Source organism: Frankliniella occidentalis, unplaced genomic scaffold, assembly GCF_000697945.3.
Source record: "Frankliniella occidentalis isolate FOCC.00 unplaced genomic scaffold, Focc_3.1 Scaffold42, whole genome shotgun sequence".
Taxonomy (NCBI): domain Eukaryota; kingdom Metazoa; phylum Arthropoda; class Insecta; order Thysanoptera; family Thripidae; genus Frankliniella; species Frankliniella occidentalis.
The window spans coordinates 1462236-1470107 of NW_026267172.1; the positions used below are offsets into that span (position 1 = coordinate 1462236).

The window sequence follows — 7872 nt, forward strand, 5'->3', positions numbered from 1 at the left end:
GGGGAGGGGGTGGACCCCGGGCGGCGGAGGGGGCGCACCATTTTGAGGGGAAAAATGAGAAAAATGAAAAGGGAACGCAAACATCCAATCCCGATGTTGAATGGCTGAGAGAGAAGGAAACGGCGAAAGGGGGCAGAGCACGAAGGAGAAGGACAGAGAGGGAGAGACATGCGAGGAGGGGGGCGGGGAGAGACGAGAGGGGGAGAGAGGGGGTCTTTTAGTTCGTTCGCTCTGCCCGGCTCCGCCCGGGGGAACAAGGCGGGAGGCGAAGGAGAGCGACCAGCGCTCCTCCAAGTAGTGCCTCAGCTCGGCGGCCGAAGGCGGCGGCCGCGCCAAGGAGCATGTGTGTTGGCCCGGTATTGATTTGAGTCCCGCTAATAACCACCGTCCCAGCCATGTACGAAGGGCTCCACCCAGGCTCCTTGCGGCTCCACTGGGGCTCCAGCAGGGCTCTACCAGGACTCCACCAAGACTCTGACAAGATTCTACCAGGGACTTCATGATCGCTACAGGGTCTTCTAAGAACTCTTCTACGATTCCGCCAGCAACTCGCCAGGGCTTGGATTTCACCAAAGACCCTGTTGAGATTACCCCAGGACTCCGCCAGGATAATACAAGGACTCTACCAAGACCCTGCCAGGACTCTCCTGGGCCAGGAACTATATCATTGCTACGGCAGGTCCGGGGTCCCCTAGGACTCTACCGAAACCTAACCAGGACTCTACTAGAACTTTACTGGGGCCCCAGACAGCAAGACACTGCCCCGGCTCCATCCGGGACCCATCCTCTACCTCGCACGTTCGCGCGAAGCCGACTGCAGCCGCCGGGGGCGTCCAGAGGGTGTCTCGGGGGTGCGCGCAGGGCGCCCCAAAGAAACTACCCTTCGCGCGCGGAGCACCGCAAGGAGGCCAGGAACACGGGGGCTGCAGCAAATGCGTGTCTGTCATCTCTGGAGAGAGGCAGTGGAGTGACAGCAGGCGAGGAGGTTAGAGGGAGGGGGTGGGGGGGAGCATCAGTTCTTTCTGAGGAAGAGTGTGCAGATACGGAAGAGGGGAGAGATGGTGTGAAAAGAAAGGGGCCGAGAAGAGACAAATGCAGGTGGAAAAGAGAAAAGAACAGAGTGAAGAGCGGCGCAAAGGGAAAATCTAATGGGAGAGCTGGGGGAAAAACACAATGAAGCATCAGCAGAGAGAAAGAGACAAAGGGAGGGGTGGAAAAAAGAAATGGATAAGGAAAGACACCGTTGGCGAGCGGCTACACTGCCACTCTCTCACTCCCACTCGTTCTGCGATGTGGACAGCGGGCTTGCCAGCAGCAATCGTATCGGCATGGCCGGGCATCATATCGAACGCGAAACCTGAGATGGGGCGGGCCGGGCCGGCAGTCTGGCACTGGGCAGGGAGGCGGTGAGCGGAGCAGAGCTGAGCAGAGCTGAGCAGAGCTGCGGATGGAGGATGAAGCAACCTGGAGGATTGCTCCTCATGGATGCCATCGCGGTGGCTGAAAGGGTTTGGCAAGGAAGTGCTGCGGCCGGCTCAAAGCTGTGTAGCAGTGTAGCCGAACTGAGCTTCTCCGCGCAAGCGGCGCTACTGCTGCTCCCGTTCCAGGCGCCAGGCAAGAAGAGCACCAGACTCCAGGGAGTCGAATAACAACCAAGCATATAGCCCTCCAGTATTCCTTGTGTGTGTCTCCAGCTGAGCATCCGCAGCATGTTCTTCAGCCCGCGGCCTACAGGCCGTCCTCCAGCTACAGATGGGTGTGCATCCCGTCCTTTTAGGCCCTTTACGCGGCCTGTACGGCCTTCAGGAAACTGAATACGTATACGACTCGGCTCGGCCTCAGCCAGCACGGCCTCCCCAGCACGGCCTTCATACCGAGGCGGTTAGAACGAAGCGTCCCTCCTCCTGGACACTGAGTCCCATATAGCCCTTCGCGAATCGCGGGCGTAAAAGCAGGAACCACCCATGTTCCATCGCGGCACCGCGCAGACGTCATGCAGATCTGCCCCCCCCCCCAGCCCTGACAAGAAAACAAGGGGGATAAGTAAACCACCGTAAAAATGTTTGTAAATTAACTCGCTGGTTATTTTATTTACAAAGCACTCTTGTTCTTTCACAGAATGCAGAGCTTACTTTGTAAACTAAGGATTTTATTCTGTTAACGAACAGAAATACTTTGTACGTTTACAAAGTTTTCCCGCACTTTCCCACTTTTCCCACTTTAACTTGCATGGAAATTTGTTAATCCGTTTTGACAAGGAGAAACTGAAAAAACTTTTTCATTGTGATTTTAAAATAATTTTATAGAGTGTAGTGTATATCATAGCACGGCCTACAATACAATCTCTGGGTCTTCAGCACGGTCGGGGGCCGCATGGTCTAACCGCCTCGGTGTGGAGCAGCACGGTGACTGAGAGCGTCAGAGACAACATTATTTCCCGCCCCATACATGATCGGCGCATCGGGTGCGTTCGAACCCACGCACGGCACGGCCGCCCGGCCCGCTCCGCCGCGTTCCCACGCCCTCCGCCCCACCCCCGCGGATGATACCTCATCAGGTTTACCGCGCAGCGCAGCGCGCCCTATGGGGCCCGCACCGTGGCCTATGGGGCGCACCCTATGGGGCGCACCCTGTGGGGCGCACCCTGTGGGGCCCGCGCCGAGCCGAGCGGTTTCCTGATCCACGGAATCCCCTCGGCGCGCCAATCCCTCCAAAGTATTCACTGAATACATTCGAAAGGAATATACATAACGGAAGAGGCTCATCTCCCGCGCGGATGAAGCCTCGAGCTCCGCCGCCGGCCGCGAAGCTCGCACCCCGCCGATGAAGCAGCAAGCGCTGAAGCCCTCTGTCGGCCGAAGCTCGCCGCCCGTTCGATGCGAGCAAGCTACGCACTGAAGTTTTCCCCTCGGAACTTTGCCCTGCCCTGCCTCGTGTTGAACTCCGTAGTAATGCGTTTGCAAATGTTCAACTCTCTTAGTTGTGCAGGTGAGAGGTGAGGTTCAAACGCAGCTCAGAGACGAAGCTCCGCGCTTCATGCTTTAGAGTTGTTTTTTCTTTTTTTATCCTCAAACAACACTCTGTGCGATTCAAGTTTGGAAATAGAACAAGGAAAACTGACAGGCGGGTCGGTGGGGGGTGGAGCCCACGCCGCCTGCCAGCCCGGTCCGCTCGGCTGGGAATGTGCAGACTACGGACTAGACCCGATTGATTCATCGATGAAACAACACACAGTTGTGATTGGTATGGAAGAAATTCTAGTCGCGTCTGTATGAGAGGTGCGTGAGCCACGCACACGCGTGCATGTGTGTGTGTGTGTGTGTGTGTATGTGTGTGCGAGAGAGCGGGAGAGATGGAGGGGGGGTGGAGGGAGAGGCGGAAGAAAGAGGCAAGAGAGAAAATAGGGGGAAAGAATTGTGTGTGGAAAAGGGGAGGGAAAGGGCGAGGAGGGGGTGAGGCGGTAGGAACAAGTGAACGGACGGAAGGAAGAATTGTGTCGAGGAGTGGAGGTGGAGAAGGAGGGGTGGGGTGCGTGATAGACATGGGTGTAAGAGAGAGGAGAGAGAGTGAGAGGGAGGTGCACAGCCCACGGCGAGTTTTTAAAGCACATTTTCTTTATCCCCTTTTCTTTTCCTTTCCGTGTCGTCTCTGAGACCCTCTGGTTTTGTTCCGAAGCTTACTCTTTACCTCTCCTTTTTCGACGTAACGTCCCCGGTCTCAAGACCAGGACAGCGCGTGACTCCAAGAAAAGATTAAGAAATCCCACACATTTGCTCGTCATTATTTTTAGAAGTAATATAACATCTAAGCGACGCAAAGGTGTTGAAAGAGACAGGTGGTGGTGATGCAAGGGGGTGATGGAGGAAGGGATGGAGGGAGAGAGGAAGAGAAAGAGAGAAAGGAGAGAGAGAGGGAGAGAGAGAGAGAGAGAGAGAGAGAGAGAGAGAGAGAGAGAGAGAGGCGGTGGTGGTCACGGGTTAACGCTCCGCCCGCACCCCCGCGCCGCAGTGTACGCGCATGCTCACTGTTTTATCGGTCATAACGCCAAAAGCGTCAATAATTTCATTATCCGTGGGAATACCTCCCCCGGCCGCCCTCGCCTTGCCTCGTCGTGGTCGGTGGCGGCGACGGCGCCATCTTGACCGCACCGACAGCTCGCCGCGAATAGAAGTCCATCGGGCGCCACCTCAACCTAGGCAAAAGAGAGGGAAATTAGCTTCCAATTTATCAGAACTCTGTATGCAGCGGTGAAACAGACACCTATACGAGTGGGTCATATTCGTTCCACTCTTGTGTCAGTGGCGCTGTTCTACTGTTGCATTTTACAGAGTACATAGTGAACTATTAATCCGGCGCTTCTCACAGGGACTTCTATGCAAAGTGATACCTAACGTGAGAGCATTGCGATGGTTAATGTAACTTGAACTTAAACTTGACACATGATGGGTTCCGGGAGTAGTTTTTGTTTTTTGTTTTTGGCATAGTCAACAAATAACCGAGAACGCCCTCTCCCGGCCGGGTTGGCTTACGGTCGCTCCCCCAGTCCTGTACGAGTATCGACAGGACACTGACGTGACTTCGGCAGTCCGCTTCGTTCTGCTATCTCATGGCGGCGACGGCTTCGTACACCTCACGGCTTTATGGCATCCTAGCGCCAGTTTCTTTATAGAGGCACGGGTCATAGAGCAGAGTAAAGTTTATTATCTGTTTTATGAGGATTTTAAATTAATTTGGTACAGGGGAGAGTATGTGTGTGTAGATATGCAAGGGTTAAACTTTCGAAATTGCAAATCAGAACCACAAGGAAATGCATTTTAAAACATTTTTATATGTTTGTTTATATAGTTTCTATGACTATTAACTTATTTTTTCAACCGCGTAGAGAAAGCATTAGAACGAGTCATATTAAAATGCGTTTAGTACTAGGCAACAATGGAATCATTAAATCGTCGAATAAATTAAAATTAATTTTTAAAACATGGTTCAAAAATAAGTTATGAGTATAAGTGATGGGTTTTGAGATATCATACTCCTAGCAAAAGAAAGCATGAATGAGAGCTAGGCATTTCCACGCGTATATAGGGTCGAGTTCGTCCTCGAGGTCATCTTTTGAGCTGAGGGTTGGAAGGGGCCGGGGAGAGGGGATGGGGGGATAGCGAACCCTCGCGACCCCCAACTGTACGAGTGGCGGCGGCGGGCGGCGCGGAGGGGTAACGAAAGGAAAACAGTATCTAAGTAAAAGTATAAGAACCCGATGGTATCTCCCCGCCTTATATAGCCCAGTGTCGCGCCTCTCCTTCTCCTCCTCCTCCTTTTCGGCAGTTTTTATTTGCGTCGTAAAGAACCGGTGGGCCAAAGCGGGCGGATATAATTGAATTAGGCAGGGGCAGCGGCCGCGTGCTTAAGAAAGTATAAATTATTGACGGCTGGGGCTTATCGCTTCATCTCGCAGGAGCTTACCGGCCCAAGCGGCGGCGCCACTACCTATTCTCGACCTATTTTTTTTTTTTCGCAACAGAGAAGAGGTTATTAGATGCCCTAGACCGGCCACATAAGAGAAGTTAAGGGTGTACATTGATCGCAAAAAAAAGGAGAGCACAACCCTTACTTGGTTATCCATCAACTTAAGAACTCTGTCAATTCAAATGCGTACATTATACTCGATTATATACTTTAAATAAGCGCACATGACATGTATACTTCAATTAATGTATACATGCTCATATGTACGCATTTATAAATTCGTCCAAACCAATTTTAGAAAAATTCAATCAATTCAATCCTATTCAATTTCAATTCACGAAATTTGTACACCTATAATTCAGGAGTTATTCACCCCTCGTCTGCTTTGCGTCGCTTGCTCAAAGCACCCATATACTCGTCACGTACGGTGCGCACCCATCTCTCTAGCCAACTGTTTGTTTAGTAAGAATACACGTAAAATGCTGCCCTTCTGCCGCCATTGCCACATATCTGCGTAACGCAGCCCCCCCCCCTCCCTTTCTCTCTCTGCGGGACCGCGATGTCGGGGGTGGATCCACGCCGGGGCGCGGGGCGCTCCGGGATTGGGATTTACATCTGCAAACGTAAAGTGTGTAGTCGGCAGAAGGCGGTATGGCGGTGAAAGGGAAGGTTGGAGGGAGGGGGGGGGGGGGGCAGCGCGCGCCGGTGTGGGGCACACAGTGGCACGGGGCCGGCACACGGCCCCGCGGCCTCGCAGTGCGGTACAACCACACACGCGGAACAGTCTCTCTGCCTCAATCCAGCAGCAGCAGCCTTTGGTTCTACCCCCCCCCCCTTCCTCCTTTCCCCTCTCACTCTCCCATACTCTCACCTTTTCTCCCTCCTCGGATACCTCCCCACTACTCTCCTCCTCCCATCTCTTTCTTTCCGCTTCTCATCTGTTCATCCTCCCTCGTCTCTTCTACCTGAGTGGAATCACATATATCTGGGTGGAACATGGCGTGGCGTGGCTTGGCTTGGCGTGGTGAGGCGGGGCGCGGCGGGGCGCGGCGGGGCGGGGCGCGGCGCTACACAAAGCCCATATAGCTTACACAGGAGCCGCGCCGCGCCCCACATCGCAGCGCCACGCCGAGCCACTCTGCACCCACGCTTCGGCACACCGCGCCCCACCCCGCCCCGCCACGCCCCTTGCGACACTTGTTTGGGGGGAGGGGGGGCGCAATGCATCAAAACAGTGGGAGAAATAGAAGGTGGAGGCGGTCCGCGTGGCCCTTTATTATTTTAGTGGCCTCGCCAGCTTGCAATCGAAACAACGAGGGAGGCACAAAAAAATGGGAAAACAGGAAATATGGTTTGTTATGGGGGAAAACATAGAAAATAAGTCGATTCCCCGAAAGCTAGCGGGACCGGCACGGCGTGTAACACACATATATATGCGTGTAGAGGTTGTTCACCAGAGTCGCCACAAAAGCGAAATGGAGAGGAAGAAGATTTGGACCTACGTTAGATGTGATGTGTCCTTGTGCTCATCGGATACAAATTTGTCTGTGGGGAGGTACAACACTGGTAGAACAAAGGTGCTAAGTTAAGTCGTGCCTTTCCTGGGGCACTTCAGGGCACTAAACATCCCAAAAAGTGATAAAAATTGGTGCCTTTGGCAGTTCTTGTGCCTTTTAACACGTCGAGTTCCAGGGGGGATAGTAAACACGGGTTATTGTGACCACGCGTGTGGTCAAGTAGCACTCAACGTGTTAAAGGTAGGAATTAGTATCTTTGTTTTTCCAGTGAATTTGTACCTGGGCTAGATACAAATGCTTTATTTTGTCTGTAACAAATTTATATACGGATTAGAGTTATAGGGGCATACTTAACCTCCGTACAAAAATTGTCCTTCCTCATTTAGTGTGTGCGGCAAACTGTTCTTCGCTCCGCGAGGGCGCAATAACTCCCTTCTGATGTGAACACACACATACCTGATTTCTAGTGATTCCCGTCCGCTCACATTTATTCGTTAGGTTTTGTAGTGGTATAGAAAACGCTTATTTCGACTAATTTGTATCGGTCCCGCTAGTTTCCCGTTTAGTTTAAGCGATTTATGTTGATTTCGGTCAATTTTTACCACATGATTCCCGGAGTTGTTGCCCCCTCGCCGCTCCGCGCCACAAGCGGGCGCGTCTCAGCGGACACGTGGAGGGAATGACCACGTGTTCTTCCCCAGTCATTACGTCGGCGACCACCTCAACATTACCGTGAAATTTTCACGAGGCCGCGCGCGACGAGGCCGAAACTGTCGTTTTTCACTTCACTTTCTAATGAGCGCCCGTCACCGGCTACGTATAACGCGACGCGCACACACTACTCTTTGATTGATTGTGTCACGGGACGCTTTCCGTGCCGGACAACACCCCG

The 7872-nt window shown here is 53.0% G+C and overlaps 1 protein-coding gene across 1 annotated transcript in view; it reads right to left on the bottom strand.

The window, feature by feature from the left end:
* Window positions 1-3993: 3993 nt before the first annotated feature.
* LOC113217498 (ceramide kinase) overlaps window positions 3994-7872 on the bottom strand; it is an 81735-nt gene continuing 77856 nt past the window's right edge. Inside the window, exon 12 of the mRNA XM_052266720.1 lies at window positions 3994-4192. The gene's annotated coding sequence lies outside the window, so the exon portion shown is untranslated. The remainder of the gene's footprint in view (window positions 4193-7872) is intronic.